This window comes from Pongo abelii, chromosome 4 (assembly GCF_028885655.2).
Source record: "Pongo abelii isolate AG06213 chromosome 4, NHGRI_mPonAbe1-v2.0_pri, whole genome shotgun sequence".
NCBI classification, from domain to species: Eukaryota; Metazoa; Chordata; class Mammalia; order Primates; family Hominidae; genus Pongo; species Pongo abelii.
Window position 1 is genome coordinate 131,562,686 of NC_071989.2, and position 18,125 is coordinate 131,580,810.

Sequence of the window (18,125 nt, forward strand, 5' to 3'; positions counted from 1 at the left end):
TCAGCCAGCTGATACTTTATTACACTTATTGAATATGAACTATTATAGGTGCTCTTTTATCTAATCCATATTTTAGTGAATGAATTATATAATTTGAACTTTTCTTGTTTAAAATGTCTCTTGAGACGATATAAAATTACTGGAGTGAATTATACATAAAGAATGGAGGTGCCCATTGCAGTGACTGGCACAGGAATCTTGGCAGCTTCTCTGCATTCCCATCAGTGGGGACACCACACTGAGGAGACTGGCTGGCACCATAGCACTGTAGGGTGCATGATCAAATCCCTGGACAAATTTTCCACACATCCTAGGTGTTAATGTGGAGCCTTCCCATGACTCAGAAAAACTAAAAGGACAGAATTAAGTTCTGGTGCTTAAGTCTTCTCCAGACTTGGAAACTACTGCAATTCTGTGTTTAAGTTTTGGTGCTGAGGTTAAGTTTTGATACTCACTAGGAGTCTTCCTCAGAACAGGAAACAATGGCAGGGCAGTGAGTTCCAGTGCCTTGTTTTAGTTTTGGTACTCACTATACATCCTCCCACAAATGGGAAGAAACAGCAGCCTGTAGATTAAGTTTCAACACAAAGTAGTGAAGGTCTAACTTCACCAAATAACACTCGGGCAGAAGCTGGAAGAGGTGGCCATCTCTTCAAATGTGCAGGTACCAATGTAAAGACACAAGGAAAGTGAAAACTCAGGGAAATATGACATCACCAAAAGAAACCAACAAAGCTCCAGTAATTGAACCAGAAAATTTGAAAACCTATTAAATGTCTGACAATGAATTCAGAATAATCCTCTCAAGGAATTTCAGGGATCATAAGAAAATACAGGTAGAACAGTAAATGAGATTTGGAAAACAATACAGGAACAAAATGAGAGATTTGACAAAGAAATAGAAACGATTTTTAAAAACCAAAGAGAAATTCTAGAAATAAAGAATATAATAACGGAACTGAAAAACTCATTGGAAAACCTCAGCAGCAGGCTTGACCAAACAGGAGAAAGAATCAATGAACTCAAAGGTAGAGGATATGAAATTTCCCAATTAGAGGGGGAAAAAAAATTAGAGGACATCATCAAGTGAACTAACATTTGCATAATAGAAATTCTCAAAGGGGATGAGAGAGAAAAATGCATAGAAAGCATATTCAAGAAAATAACAGCTAAAAATTTCCCAAATCTGTAGAAAGGATAAGACCTAGGTGCAGTAAGCTCAGAGATCACCGATCAAATTCAGTCCAAAGAGGAATTACCCAAAGCACATAATAATCAAATTATCAAAAATCAAAGACAACGAGCCAGGCATGGTGGTGAAGGCCTGCAGTCCCAGCTACTTAGAAGGCTGAAGGGAAAACATCCCCTGAGCCCAAAAGTTTGAGTTCAGCCTGAGCAGCATAGTGAAAGCCTGTCCCTAAACCAAATTGTTTTTTAAATATCAAAGACAAAGAACACTGAAAGCATCAAGACAAAAGAAACGTATCACATTCAACAAAGCCCCAGTACAGCTTTCCACAGATTTCTCAGCAGAATCCTTGCAGGGCAGGAGAGAGTGAGATGATATATTCAAAGTGCTAAAAGAAAAAAAAAAAACCTGACAGCCAAGGATACTGTACTCCAGAAAGATATCCTTTAAACACGAAGGAGTGATACAGACTTTCCCAGATGAACAAAAGCTGAGGGAGTTCATCAATACCAGATCTGTCTTACAAGAAATACTAAAGGGAATTCTGAAAGAAAAGAATACTAATGTGCAGCAAGGAAACATCTGAACATATGAAAAAATCACTCATAAAAGTATATAGACAAATTCAGAATAACACTGTAATTGTGGCATGTAAACTACTTCTATTTTTAGTGTGAAGACTAAAGAACAAAACTATTAAACACAATAATAACTGTAACAATTGGTTAAGAAATAGACAATGTAAAAATATGTAAATAAAGCAATCAGAAATTCAAAATGTGGGGGTGGGGAATGGTGTTAAAGTGTAGAGGCTTTTTATTTCTTTGTGCTCAAAGTTAAGTTGTTATCAGTTTAAAACAATTTGTTATGAAATATTTTTCATAAGTCTCACAGTAACCACAAACCAAATACCTATAATACATACACTAAAAATAAATAGTATGACACCAAAACATACTACTAAAGAAAACCAATGAACACAAAGGAAGAGTAACTGAAGAAAAGAAGAAAAAAAAATCCTCAAAACAACCAGATAACACAAAAAAAATGCAGTACTATGCTGGTAGGAGTGTAAATTAGTTCAACCATTGTGGAAAATGGTGTGGTGATTCCTCAAAGACCTAAAGACAGAAATGCCATTCAACCCAGCAATCCCTTTACTGGGTATATACCCAAAGGAATATAAATCTTTCTATTATAAAGACACATGCACGTATATGTTCACTACAGCACTATTCACAATAGCAAAGACATGGAATCAACCCAGATGCCCATCAGCGATAGACTGGATAAAGAAAATGTAGTACATATACACCACGAAATACTACATGGCCATAGAAAAGAATGAAATCATGTCCTTTGTAGGGACATTGATGGAGCTGGGGGCTATTATCCTTAGCAAACTAATGCAGGAACAGAGAACCAAATATTACATGTTCTCACTTGTAAGTGGGAGCTAAATGATGAGAATGCATGGACACATAGAGGGCAACAATACATATAGGGGCCTATCAGAGGGTAGAGGGTGGGTGTATATGTATATGCACCCAACATTGGAGCACCAAAATATATAAAACAAATATGAATAGACCTAAAGGGATAGGTAGACTATAGTACGATAAATAATAGTAAGGGACTTCAGCACCCCACTTTCAGCAATAGAACATCCAGACAGAAAATCAACAAAGAAACATTGGAGTTAAACTGCAATCTAGACCTTATTTACAGAGCATTCCATCCAACAGCTGCAGAATATACATTCTTCTCAACAACACTTGGAATATTCTCTGGGACAGACCATGTGTGAGGTCTAAATAAGTTTTAATAAACTTTTAAAAGTGGAAAAATATCAAGTGTCTTTTCTGACCACAATGGAATAAAACTAGAAATTTATAACAGAAAAAACATTAGCAACTATACAAATATGTGGAAATTAAACATCATGCTCCTGATGTTTAATGTGAACATTAAATAGGTTGAACAACAAATAGGTTAATGAAAACTTAAAAAGTAAATTTAAAAATTCTTGAGACAAATGAAAATGAAAACACAACATACCAAAACTTATGGGACACAGCAAAAATAGCTCTAAAAGAGCAGTTTATCCCAATAAATGCCTACATCAAAAAAGTAGAAAGATCTTAAATAAATAACATAACTTCATACCTCATGGAACTAGAAAAAGAAGAACACACAAAACCCAAAATTAGTAGAAGGAAAGAACTAATAAAGATCAGAAGATAAATAAATGAAAGAGATGTTTTAAAATACAAAAATTAACCAAATAGTTGTGTTTTTTAAAAGATAAAATTGACAAACATTTAGCTAGACTAAGAAAAAGGGACAGGACTCAAATAAATAAAACCAAAAATGAAAAGGAGACATTACAATTGATACCACAGAAATATAAAGGATCACAGGAGACCATTATGAGTAACTATATACCAACAAATTGGAAAATCTAGAAGAAATTGATGGGTTTCTGGACACATACAATTTACCAAAATTGAATCATGAAGAAATAGAAAACTTGAAGAGAACAATAACAAGTAATGAGATTGAAGCAGTAATAAAGACTCTCCCATCAAAGAAAAGCCCAGGATCTGATAGATTTACTTTAAATATTTGGTAGAATTTCTGCTAAATTCTACCAAACATTTAAAGAACTAGTGCTAATTTTTCTCAAACTCTTTCAGAAAACTGAAGAGGAGAGAATACTTCCAAACTTGTTCTATAAGGACATTTTACACTCTTGACCCGTAATATATGGGAATTTCCATTACCACATTCAAGTCAATGTTTGGCAGAGTCAATCTTTCTTATTTTATCCATTCTGCCAGGTAGGAAGTAGTATTATATTGTGGTCGTTTCCTATACTCTTAAATGAAAAACTAAAAATGGTTAATAGTGATTGGTGCTTGTACATGCTCGAAATATCTTTTTTTTTTTTTTTTTTTTTTTTTTTGAGAGACAGAGTCTTGCTCTGTCGCCCAGGCTAGAGTGCAGTGGCATGATCAGAATATCTTTAAAAGGCTGCACAAGGATCTAAACATGCTGGTTTTCCTTTGGTGAGCCCCTATTTGACTGGGACACAGGTGATGGAGGTAGACTCTTTACCCTGCAATCATTAGTTACTTTTGAATATTGAACCATGTTGTTATTATATTACTTATTGAAAAAAACAAAATGAAGTTATTTTTTAAATCACTCAATTATTCACTGGGTCATGAACCTCTGACCTGCTCCTAGCTTAGACAGGGCATATGAGTTGGGGTATTCTGAGTGGGGAGAAGGCGCCTAGCTTAGTTCATTCAGGCTGCTATAACAAAATGCCATTCAGTGAGTGGCTTATAAACAAATTTATTTCTCACAGTTCTTGGGGCTGGGAAGTCTGAGATCAAGACACCAGCCGATTCTGTGTCTGGTGAGGACTCACTTTCTGGTTCATAGAAGGCACCTTCCTCACATGGTAGAAGGGACGAGAGAGCTCTCTGGAGTTTCTTTATAACAGTACTAATGTCATTCATGAGGGTTTTACCCTCATGACTCAATCACCTCTCAAACACCCCACCTCCTACTACCATCACATTGGGGGTGTCAATTTCAAAATCATAAGAGCTATACATTTGGAAAGGAGACATTATTTCTTGTAAAAGATTACAGCCTGCAGGCTGGCCATCCTCAGGATGGAAAGTGTAGCCTCCAGCAGATCCCCAAAGGCAGGCACTTCAAGGGAGGGAGGGAGGGAGGGGTAAGACAGGAGTTTATGCTGAATAGGTTGGCCAAGTATGCACATTCGTCAGGACATAGGAGGAGCTATGGATATTCATGAAAGGGAGTTGTGATAAGCAAACATGCATGTTACATGCATCCCGTGTTCACTCTGGGGTGAAGACTTAACATTTAAATGCATTGCAGTTCAGGCTATATATGTCAAAAGGTGAAGGAGAGACACAAAGGTACTTAAGTGTGCAACCTCTGTAAAACTGGCCAGAACCAGATCAAGGTCAGTGGTCTCTTAACAGAAAAAAGTTACTGAAATCAGCCCCTTTTCCAATCAAAGCAATAGTTATGGCTTGTAGAACATGGGATCAGTTGTCACCTGGCAGTGGATGAGCTGTGCTTGTTTTAACATTGCTTATTTAGGCCAGTGCTTGTTTAGCTGCTAGAGAAAAAGAAAAACCTTGCAGTAGTTAGAACATCATTTATTCTTTAAGTGTAGGGGTGTGTGACTTAACCCTTGGCTGGCATGGCCTTAAGTCCTATTTATAACTTGGTATCTTATTGCAACAAAGAGTTTATTCTGTCAGTGTTATGATCACCTTTTAACATTGTAGACACATCTACACTGAAAATGGGAGGGGTACAATGAGGCATGTCTGACATCCTGGCTGGTTAAAGTTTCTCTGGGATCCCAAAGTTGTTGGCCAAAAGGGGGTCAGTTTGGTTGGTAAGGGGGACTTATAATTTTACTTTTAGTTCTCAAGGATTAGATTTCAATATATGAATTGGTGTGGGGGACAGACACATTCAGTCTGTGGCAGCACTTTCTGCTTTCACTCCAGCCCTTACACTCCCAGAAGACCTTAGGGTGTGGCTGGGTCAGGTAGACAGGAACCCCCACCTCCTTCTTCCCACCTGAGGAGGTGGGAGAGAGGAGACAGTCTTACTGTCTGGCTGCCACTGTGGTCTTCTCTTTTGGGGTTGTGGTTTCTCTGATGTGCTCTCAGTGGCAGGTTCCAAGGCAGCTGTCTCCTGGGTCATATATGTGAGGCTTTGGTGGGGGTGGAGGCTGATGAACCTGTGGAGCCTCTCTCTGACCCATTCTCTGATGTGAAACATCCATTCCACTTGACCTCTTCCAACCTTCAATTCTAATCCCTGGGTTGTGGGTGTGGGTACACCCTGTTGCCTCTCATTTATAGTCCTCTTTGTGGGTTGCAGCAAGTTGGCTCAGGCCCAACTACCTTCCACAGCCTCCCTGGCCCCACCGGCTCCTCACACATCTGGTAGTGACGCAGGCTGCTCCTCTGCTGTCCTTACCCTGCCATCTCTTACCAATTCCCTCCTCCCTGCTCAGGAAGCTGCACTCGTAAGTCCAATGCCTTAGCAGATATTCAATAGGTGAATGAAATGACAGTCTCTCCTTCTTCAGGAACCATCAGATTCTATGAGTAATTCCCTTAAAACCCTTCACAATTGGATCCCCAGTCAGGAGAGGAGAGAGAAGGAGAGAAAAGCCCCAGTACTCTCCCCTAGGTTGATCGCTCAGAGCTCTAACAATTTCTTCCTCCTCACTTTCCCAATCTTCTTGTATAGAGTGCCTGAGTTAGGTGTTATAGGGCTATATCTGCTCATTCTTAGTAATCCCCGGGCATGAGTCTGCAACCAGGTATAGAGTATTACTGTGTGTGTGTAGAGGAGTAACCTTCTGCAGGTGAGAGCAGACCCTGTACAGGATGGCTTTCCAGTCCAGTGCTTCTCTAATTTTAATATGCATACAAATTATGTATCTTGTTATTAATATGCATACAAATTATGTATCTGGAGATCTTGTTAAACTCAGATTCAGGAAGTCTAGGTGGGGTCTGAAATTCCATAGTTTAAAAAAACATTTAATTGTGGTAAAATACACATAACAAAATTTACCATCATATCATTTTCAGTGTACAGTTCAAGTTCAGTAGTATTATGTACATTCACATTGTTTTGCAACCATCACCGCCATCGATTTCCAGAACTCTTTGATCTTGCAAAACTGAAACTCTGTACCCATTAAACACTAACTCCCCATTGCCCCCTACCCTCCGCCCCTGGCAACCAGAATCTACTTTCTATCTCTATGAATCTGACTGCTCTAGGTACCTTATATTAATGGAATCATACAGTATTTGCCCTTTTGTGACTGCCTTATTTCATGTAGTGAAATGTTCTCAAGATTCATCCTTGTTGTTATGTGTCATATATTTTAAATTCTGCATTTTTAACAAGCTCCCAGTGATGCTGATGCTGTGGTCCCAAAGACCACACTTTCAATAGCAAGCCCTCTATTTAGGAGATAATTAAACATCTCTGTATTCAGCTGGGGCCAAGTCTTCAATTTGAGAGCAATAAGAAAAAACAAATTTGCTCTTTGCAATGGTTAATTTTGTGTCAGCTTGGCTAGGCCACGGTAGCCAGATATTTGGTCAAACACCAGCCTAGATGTCATTGTGAAGGTATTTTCTAGGTAACATTAACATTTAAATCAGTAGACTTTGACTAAAGCAGATTACCCTCTAAAATACGGGCGAGCCTCATCCAATCAGTTGAAGGCTTTAAAAGAAAAAGACTGAGGTCCTCTGCGGAAGAGGGAATTCTACCTCCACGCTACCTTCAGACTCGAGCTGCAACATGAACCCATCCCTAGGGATCCAGATTGCCAGCTTGCTCTGAAGATTTTGGACTTGCCGGTCCCCACTATTATGTAAGTCAGTTCCTTAAAATACATCTCTCTATATACGTATCTACAGATTCCACTGGTTATGTTACTAAGGAGGACCCTAATATAGCCTCTTGCTGTGGAATCTTGTACATTCTATTATGAAACCATAATATATGGTATCATATTGTATACATTGTATTGTCTTTTGTTTTACATCAGTGGCCATCATTAGTATATTTCTAAGATTTACTCTTGGAGGAGGATCTAGCTCTAGTTCAGTGGGTCTCAAAGTTTAAATTCAAATCACCTGGAGGGCTTGTTAAACCACATATTACTGGGCCTCACCACCAGAGTTCCTGATTCAGTAGATCTGGATTGAGGCTCAAGAATTTTATTTTCCCAAGTGTTGCTGTTGGCTCAGAGGCCACACGGAGAATTACTGCTCTAATTCTTTCATTTTAATTGCTGTATGATATTCACTGTGCAATGGAATATATAATACAATATGTAAATTATATAAAACATGGTTTATTTGTGATGGACATTTACATTATTTCCTATTTCAAAATGGCAAAGATTTTAGTTTTTGTCTCAGGCACACAGATGAGGTTTTTAAAGCAGTGGTTCTCAGCTCCATCAGACACAAAGCCTCCTTTACATAACAGATATTTATAACTCTTTTACTATGTTGAAATGAAACACATAGATAATACTATAGGAGGGCTGGGCTCGATGGCTCACGCCTGTAATCCCAGCATTTTGGGAGGCCAAGGCAGACTGATCACCTGAGGTCAGGAGTTTGAGACCAGCCTGGCCAACATGGTGAAACCCCGCCTCTACTAAAAATACAAAAATTAGCCTGGCGTAGAGGAACATGAGAGGCTGAGGCAAGAGAATCACTTAAAAGCAGGAGGCAGAGGTTGCAGTGAGCTGAGATCATGCCACTGCACTCCAGCCTGGGCGACAGAGCAAGACTTTGCCTCAAAAAAAAAAAAAAAAAAAAAAGGCCAGGCACAGTGGCTCACGCCTGTAATCCCAGCACTTTGGGAGGCCGAGGCAGGCAGATCACGAGGTCAGGAGATCGAGACCATCCTGGCTAACATGGTGAAACCCTGTCTCTACTAAAAATATAAAAAATTAGCCAGGCGTGGTGGCAGTTGCCTGTAGTCCCAGCTACTCGCCTGTAGTCCCAGACACTTGGGAGGCTAAGGCAGGAGAATGGCGTGAACCTGGGAGGCAGAGCTTGCAGTGAGCTGATATCGTGCCACTGCACTCCAGCCTGGGCAACAAGCTGGAGTCTCAAAAAAAAAAAAAAAAAAAAAATTATAGGAGGACAGAAGTGCAAATGAACCTGAAGGGGGCTAAAGGTTTCAGCAGGGCTGGGTCCTTCTGAAGTCTCCAGGGAAAAATCGTTCATTCCTTGCCTCTTCCAGCATCTGGAGGCTGCTGCAATTTCTGGGTTTCTTAGTTCACAGCAGCAGCACTTTGATCTCTGCTTCCTTCCTCATATTACCTCTCCTCCTCAGTACTACTCCTCCTCTCCCTCTGTGTCTTACAAAGAAACTCATGATTACACCAATAGGCCCATCGAAATAATCTATAATAGGATTATCTCTCTACCTCAAGATCCTGAATTACACCTTCAAAATCTCTTTTGCTATGTAAATCAACATATTCACAGGGTTCAGGAGTTAGGAAGTGGACATTTTGGGTAAGCCATCTCAGCCTACCATACCATCTGTTCTGATTTTATTAATAGTTTTGAGAGGTGAAGCCAGCTGGACTTCCTGGGGACTTGGAGAACTTTTCTGTCTAGCTAGAGGATTGTAAACGTACCAACCAGTGCTCTGTGTCTAGCTAAAGGATTGTAAATGCACCAATCAGCCCTCTGTAAAAACACACCAATCAGCACTCTGTAAAATGGACTAATCAGCACTCTGTAAAATGGACTAATCAGCACTCTGTAAAATGGACCAATCAGCAGGACATGGGCGGGGACAAATAAGGGAATAAAAGCTGGCCACCGCAGCCAGTAGCGGCAACCTGGTAGGGTACTCTTTTTTGGTTTGTTGTTTAGCTCTTCACCATAAACCTTGCTTTTGCTTACTCTTTGTGTCCATGCTGCCTTTAAGAGCTGTAACACTCACTGTGAAGGTCGGGGGATTCATTCTCGAAGTCAGTGAGAGCAAGAACCCACCAAAAGGAACCAACTCCGGACGCACTTTCAAAAATCAATAATGGATGTTGAATTTTATTAATGCCTTTCTGGCATCTAAACATGATTATATGATTGTAAAATTATTTTTTCCTTAGATTTATTAATATGGTGAAGTACCGGTTTTCTAGTGGTGAAAGATCCTTGCATACCTAGTATAAATTTCGTCATAGTACATTATAATTTGGGTGTGCTGCTGGATTCTGTTAGCTAGTATTTGGGACGTTTAAGGATTTTGCATTGCTATTCAAACAAGTGAGATAAAGCTTTAGCGCTCTAGAGCACGCTCACAGGCACGTATTCTTTCTCTCATCACTTTGCCGAGGTTTGGTGTAAATATTATGCTTATTTCACAAAAAGTTTTTTGGGAAGGTTTTCTTATATTGTATTTTAGGATAGTTTGGGCCATGATAACATTTAAATAATGTATTTCCTAAGGTTTGGTAGAAATCCCCTGTGAAACCACTTGGGTTTAGACCAATTTCTAGAGTTTAGATATTTGACAACTTGCTCAATTTCTATCATTAAGATTGGTCTCTTAAACCTTTCATCAGAGTTTTAAAATTTAGTTTCATTGAATAGACCAAAATAGATTCTAGTAACTTGCTATGAATCTGTTTTCCCCCTTTATGATAATTTATTTTCTGTGTTTATACTTTTTTCTTTTTTTAATTAGTTTAGGCAATAGTTTATCAATGTTATTTCAGAGAAGCAGTTCTTAGATTTATTAGTTCTATAACTTTTATTTTCTAATTTGTTATTTTATGTCTTTGTGCTTTCATATTTATTCCACTCTCTAGTTCTGCTTTTTAAATTTTTTATTTTATTTATTTAATTATTTTGAGATGGAGTCTCATCTCACTCTGTCTCCCAGGCTGGAGTGCAGTAGTGCAATCTCGGCTGACTGCAACCTCTGCCTCCTGGGTTCAAGCAATTCTCCGGCTGCAGCCTCCTGAGTAGCTGGGGCTACAGGCGCCAGTCGACACACCCAAATAATTTTTGTATTTTTAGTAGAGATGTGGTTTTGCCACATTGGCTAGGCTGGTCTCGAACTCCTGACCTCAGGTGATCCTCCTGCCTTGGCCTCCTAAAGTGCTGGGATTGCAGGCATGAGCCCTCACACCCAGGCCTCTAGTTCTGCTCTTATATTATTTGAGTGTACTAACTTTTTAAAATGTTTACCTAATGTCTTTTTTGGTAATACCAATCGATATTATGACTTTTCCTCTGAGTATTGTATAAGTTTGGTAATATAAAATTTTAGCATAATTTAATATTTATATTTTGTATCCTTAAAGAAATATAATTTTATTAATTTTGATATGAGATTTCTATCTGGTTTTCAGCTTTTTTTAACTTTTCATTTTGAAATAATTCCAAATTTATAGAAAATTTGAAAATAATTAGGATTACCAAGAATGTTAACATTGTGTCATATTTGCTTTATCATTCCCTTTTTCCGTGTATAAATATATAGAATGTTTATGTGTGCACCTTTTTAGAGTAGGTAGCATACATAATGCCCCTGTAATCCTTTTACTTCTGTATGCATGTCCTCATAATAAGTATTCTCTTACATTTCCACAGAATAGTGATATTAGCCTCATTTTAAAAGTGAGGAAACTGAAATACAGAAACTCACCTCTCCTGGAATCCTCCATCCCTCTTACAAAGATAGAAATTTATGTGTGTTCTTCATCTTTTTTTTCCTTACTTTCTATTTTGAGATAGCTGTATATTTATATACACAACTATAAGAAATAATACAGAGAAATTCTGAATACCCTTCACCCAATCTCACCTAATAATAACATTCTGCATAATTATAGTATAATATCACCACCAGGAAACTGACATTGATATAATCTTCCAAACTTATTTAGATTTCACAGCTTTACATGTACTCTGGAGTGTGTGTTTATGTACAGTTCTATGCAAAATTTTTAAATTCTGGTAAAATACATGTAACATAACATTTACCATTTTTAAGTATAATTCAGCAGCCTTAAGTATTCATATTGTTGTGCTACTGTCACCATTATCCATCCACAAACATTTTTTAATCTTGCAAACTCTGTACTAATAAACACTAACTCCCCATTTCTCCCTTCACAGCCCCTGGCAACCATCATCCTGTTTTCTGTCTCTATGAATTTGACTATTCTAGGTACCTCATATAAGTGGAACCATTCAATATTTGCCTTTCTATGATTGGTTTGTTTCACTTAGTGTAATGACCTTGAGCTTCATCTATGTTGTAGCATGTGTCAGAATTCCCTTCCTTTTTTAAAAAAAAATTATTTTAAGTTTATGAGTACATAGGTAAGTTTGTTACATAGGTAAAAGTGTGTCTAAGGCAGGTCTGCTAGTAATAAATTTCCTCAGCATTTTCTTGTCTGAAAAGGTTCTTATTTCTCTTTCACTTATGAAGCTTAGTTTTGCCAGATATAAAATTCTGGGTTGGAATGTCTTTTTTTTAAGAATGTTAAATTTTGGGAACCAATCTCTTCTGGCTTGTAAGGTTTCCACTGAGAGGTGTGCTGTTAGTCTGATGAGCTTCCCTTTGTAGGTGATCTGGCCTTTCTTTCTATCTGCCTTTAACAGTATTTCTTCTATTTCGACCTTGGAGAATCTGATGATTATGTGTCTTGGGGATCTTCTCATGGAGTAGCTTACTGGGGTTCTCTGCATTTGCTGAATTTGAATGTTGGCTTGTCTAGCTAGGTTCAGGAAGTTCTCATGGATGATACCCTGAAATATGTTTTCCAAATTGGTTTCATTCTCCTCATCTCTTTCAGGTCACCAATCAGTCATAGATTCAGTCTCTTTATATAATCTCATAGTTCTTGGAAATTTTGTTCATTCTTTTTTATTCTTTTTTCTGTCTTCTTGTTTGCCTTTTTTTTTTTTTGCAACAGAGTCTCACTCTGTTGCCCAGGCTGGAGCGCAGTGGCATGATCTCAACTCACTGCAACCTCCACCTTCTGGGTTCAAGCAATTCTCTTGCCTCAGCTTTCCAAGTAGCTGTCACTATGGGCGCGCACCACCTTGCCCAGCTAATTTTTATATTCTTAGTAGAGATGGGGTTTCATCATGTTGGCCAGGCTGGTCTCGAACTCCTGACCTCAAGTGATCCACCCACCTCGGCCTCCCAAAGTGCTGGGATTACAGGCGTGAGCCACCATGACTTGCCTGCCTGTCTTATTTCAGAAAGACAGTTTTCAAGCTCTGAGATTCTTTATTCTGCTTGGTTTATTCTGCTATTTATACTTGTAACTGTGTAATGAAATTCTTTTATTGTGTTTTTCAGTTCTATAAGTTCAGTTACATTCTTCTTTATACTGCCTATTTTGTCTGTGAGCTCCTGAAATGTTTTATCATGATTTTTAGCTTCCTTGCATTAGGTTACAACATGTTCCTTTAACTCAGTGAAGTTCATTTTTTATCCATATTCTGAGTTATACTTCTGTCATTTTAGCCATCTCAGCCTCAGCCCAGTTCTAAACCCTTGCTGGAGAGGTGATGTGGTCATTTGAGGAAAGAGGGCACACTAGGTTTTTGAGTTTTCAGCATTCTTGCGCTGAATCTTTCTCATCTTTGTGGACTTATCTACCATCAATATTTGAGGTTGCTGACCTTTGGATGGGATTTGCATTTTCTTTAACTGTCTGGCCACTTTTCCATAGGACTACTGTGGTTTGCTGGGGACCTGCTCCAATCCCTAGTTACCTCAGATTTTCCAGTACCTGGAAAATCTTCACCAGTGAAGGCTGCAAAACAGCAGCCTGCCCCTTCCTTCGTGAGCTCTGTCTCAGGGAGGTATGGACCTGTTGCCAACCTGAACACATCTGTAAGGAGGTGGCTAAAGACCCCAGCTGGGAGGTCTCACCCAGTCAGGAGGAATGGGATCAGAGACCTGCTTAAAGTCACAGTCTGGCCATGCTTTCATAGAGTAGTTGTGCTGTGCTGGGGTACTGCTTCCGCCCCCACTTGGCTTGGGCTCTCCAAAGTCTGGAGGCTGGAACAGCTAAGTTGCCCAAACAGCAAAGATGGCAGCCCACCCCTCCCTCTCAAAGCTCTGTCCCAGGAAGTTTTCAAATCTCCATTGGCCAGAGAACACTGGCAGGGGTGGCTGGAGGGCCCAGGTGGGAGGTCCTATTCAGTGACGAGGAATGAATCAGGGACTTAAAGAAGTGCTCTGGCTGTGTTTTGGTAGAGCAGTTGTGCTGTGCTGGGGGATCCCTTCCACCTGGGGTCAGTTTGAACTCTCAAAAGCCCACAAGCTGGAATGGCTGTTGCCCAAACAGCTAAGATGGTGGTCCACCCCTCTAACTGGGAATTCTGTCCTGAGGGTAATTCAAATCTCTGTCAGCTGGAGGACACCAGTAGGGGTGCATGGAGGCCCCAGTTAAGAGGTTTCACCCAGTGAGGAGAAATGGGATTAGGGACCTGCTTAAAGAAGTAGTCTGGCCACATTTTCATAGAGCAGCCATGCTGCACTGGAGTATTGCTTCTGCCCCGGTCAGCAAAGGATCCCCAAAGCCCACAGACTGGATTGTCTAAGTCGCCCAAACAGCAAAAATGGTGGTCCGTCCCTCCCTCTGGGAACTGCATCCCAGGAAGAATTAAAATCTCTGTCAGTGAGACAACACCAGCAGGGGTGACTGGAGGCCCTGGTTGGGAGGTCACACCCAGTGAGGAAGAATGGACTGGGGACCCACTTAAAGAAACAGTCTGGCCACATTTTGGTAGAGCAGCTGTGCTGTGCTGGGTCAGTATTGTTGCCAGTGGTTGGCTGGAATTCCAAGCCAGTGGGTCTTATCCTGTGAGGCACTGTGGAAGTGGGGTTCGCCAAGTGTTGCTGCTCGGTACCCTGGATTCAGACCCCTTCCTTGGGGCATGTATGGAGGTCCAACCTCCTGCCTTGCTGGAGTTGCAGTCACTTTTGCTGGGAAACCCAGAGGGGGAGTAGGTAAAGCTCCGGGGCCAACGTGCATGCCTGAGTGGCTGCTGTGCTGAGACTCCATGCAGAAATGTATGTCAGACTGAAGGCCCTAGTGGAGTGAATTCCCAAGGGGATCTCCTGACCCAAGGGTTGCAAAGGTCCAAGGGAGAAGCATGATTTCCCAGGGTCACACATTCACTCACTGCTTCTTTGAGCGGGCGAGATTCCCTTGGTTCCATCTTGCTCCCAGGTAGGCCATCATTTTGCCTTGCATTTCTTCATTCTCCATGGGTCGTTTCCTTGGTTTATCTCCATGGGTCAAATACCTGGATGTTTCAGTTGAAAATTCTGTATTTACTCCCCCTTTTGTTCCTCTCCATGAGAACCATGCACTGTAGCTGCTTCTAGGTGGCCATCTTGGCCCAAACCCCTCCCTCTGTTTTTAGACTAAGTACTATTCCATTGTATATGCACACTGCATTTTGTTTATCCATTCATATGTCAATGGACACTTGAGTTGCTTCTACCTGTTGGCTATTGTGATTAATGCTGCTATGAACATGAGTGTACAAATATCTCTTTGAGTTCCTGCTTTCAATTCTCTTGAATATTAAAAAGATAGAAAAAAAACAAACCAGGATTTTTCCTACTCTCTTCTCAGTTGCTCAGTACAACACTTCTGACACAGATGTGTGGGTTGGTTTTGTCTGGTTTTGTTGTTATTTTTTAAAATAATTGCTAATGCATGTAACACATTGCAGGATGCAAATCACTTTCTCATATAATATGTCTTTTAGTTATTTTTTTTAAGTTCTGGAATACATGTGCAGAATGTGCCAGTTTGTTACATAGGTATACATGTGCCATGGTGATTTGCTGCACCTGTCAACACATCATCTAGGTTTTAAGCCCCACATGCGTTAGGTATTTGTCCTAATGCTCTCCCTCCCCTTGCACCCAACCCTGACAGGCCCTGGTGTGTGATGTTCCCCTCCCTGTATTCATGTGTTCTAATTGTTCAGCTCCCATTTATGAATGAGAACATGCGGTGTTTGGTTTTCTGTTCCTGGGTTAGTTTGCTGAGAATGATGGTTTTCAGCTTCAACCATGTCCCTGCAAAGGATATTAACTCATTTTTTATGGCTGTGTGGTATTCCATGGTGTATATTTAACACATTTTCTTTATCCAGTCTATCGTTAATGGGCATTTGGGTTGGTTCCAAGTCTTTGCTATTGTTAACAGTGTTGCAATAAACATATGTGTGCATGTGTCTTTACAGTAGAATGATTTATAATCCTTTGGGTATATACCCAGTAATGGGATTGCTGGGTCAAATGGTATTTCTGGTTCTAGATCCTTGAGGAATTGCCACACTATCTTCCACAATGGTTGAAATAATTTATACTCCCCCAACAATGTAAAAGTGTTCCTATTTCTCCACAGCCTCACCAGCATCTGTTGTTTCCTGACTTTTTAATAATCGCCATTCTAACTGGCATGAGATGGTATCTCCTTGTGGTTTTGATTTACATATCTCTAAAACTAGTGATGGTGAGCTTTTTTTCACATGTTTTTTGGCCCCATAAATGTCTTCTTTTGAGAAGTATCTGTTGTTTATATCCTTTCCCCACTTTTTGATGAGGTTGTTTGTTTTTTTCTTGTAAATTTGTTTAAGTTCCTTGTAGATTCTGGATATTAGTCCTTTGTCAGATGGATAGATTACAAAAATTTTCTCCCATTCTGTAGGTTGCCTGTTCACTCTGATGGTAGTTTATTTTGCTGTGCAGAAGCTCTTTAGTTTAATTAGATCTCATTTGTCAATTTTGGCTTTTGTTGCCATTGCTTTTGGTGTTTTAGTCATGAAGTCTTTGCCCATGCCTATGTCCTGAATGGTATTGCCTAGGTTTTCTTCTAGGGTTTTTATGGTTTTAGGTCTTACATTTAAGTCTTTCATCCAACTTGAATTAATTTTTGTATAAGCTGTAAGGAAGGGGTCTAGTTTCAGTTTTCTACATATGGCTAGCCAATTTTCCCAGCACCATTTATTAAATGGGGAATCCTTTCCCCATGACTTATTTTGTCAGGTTTGTCAAAGATAAGATGATTGTAGATGTGTGGTATTATTTCTGAGTCCTCTATTCTGTTCCATTGTTGTATATATCTGTTTTGGTACCAGTACTATGCTGTTTTGGTTACTGTAGCCTGTAGTATAGTTTGAAGTCAGGTAGCATGATGCCTCCAGCTTTGTTTTTTCTTTTTTGCTTAGAATTGTCTTGGCTATTTGGGTTCTTTTTTGGTTTAATATGAAATTTAAAATAGTTTTTTTCTGATTCTGCAAAGAAAGTCACTGGTAGCTTGATGGAAATAGCATTGAATCTATAAATTACTTTGGGCAGTATGGCCATTTTCATAATACTGATTCTTCCTGTTCATGAGCATGGAATGTTATTCTATTTGTTTGTGTCCTCTTTTATTTCCTTGAGCAGTGGTTTGTAGTTCTCCTTGAAGAGGTCCTTCATGTCCCTTGTAAGTTGTATTCCTAAGTATTTTATTTTCTTTCTAGCAATTGTGAATGGGAGTTCACTCATGATTTGGCTCTCTGTCTGTCTGTTATTGATGTATATGAATGCTGGTGATTTTTGCACACAGATTTTGTATCCTGAGACTTTGCTGAAGTTGCTTATCATCTTAAGGAGTTTTGGGGCTGAGACGATGGGGTTTTCTAAATATATAATCATGTCATCTGCAAACAGAGATGATTTGACTTCCTCTCTTCCTATTTGAATACCCTTTATTTCTCTCTCTTGCCTGATTGCCCTGGACAGAACATCCAATACTATGTTGAGTAGTAGTGGTGAGAGAGGGCATCCTTGTCTTGTGTTGGTTTTCAAAGGGAATGCTTTCAGCTTTTGCCCATGCAGTATGATATTGGCTGTGGGTTTGTCATAAATAGCTCTTATTATTTTGAGATATGTTCCATCAACAGTTTATTGAGAGTTTTTAGCATGAAGGGGTGTTGAATTTTACTGAAGGCTTTTTCCGCATCTATTGAGATAATCATGTAGTTTTTGTCACTGGTTCTGTTTATGTTACGGATTACGTTTATTGATTTGCGTATGTTGAACCAGCTTTATGTCTCAGGGATGAAGCTGACTTAGTCGTGGTGGATAAGCTTTTTGATGTGCTACTGGATTTGATTTGCCAGTATTTTATAGCAGATTTTCACATAGATGTTCATCAGGGATATTGGGCTGAAATTTCCTTTTTTTGTTGTGTCTCTGCCAGGTTTTGGTATCAGGATAATGCTGGCCTCATAAAATAAGTTAGAGACAAGTCCCTCCGTTTCTATTG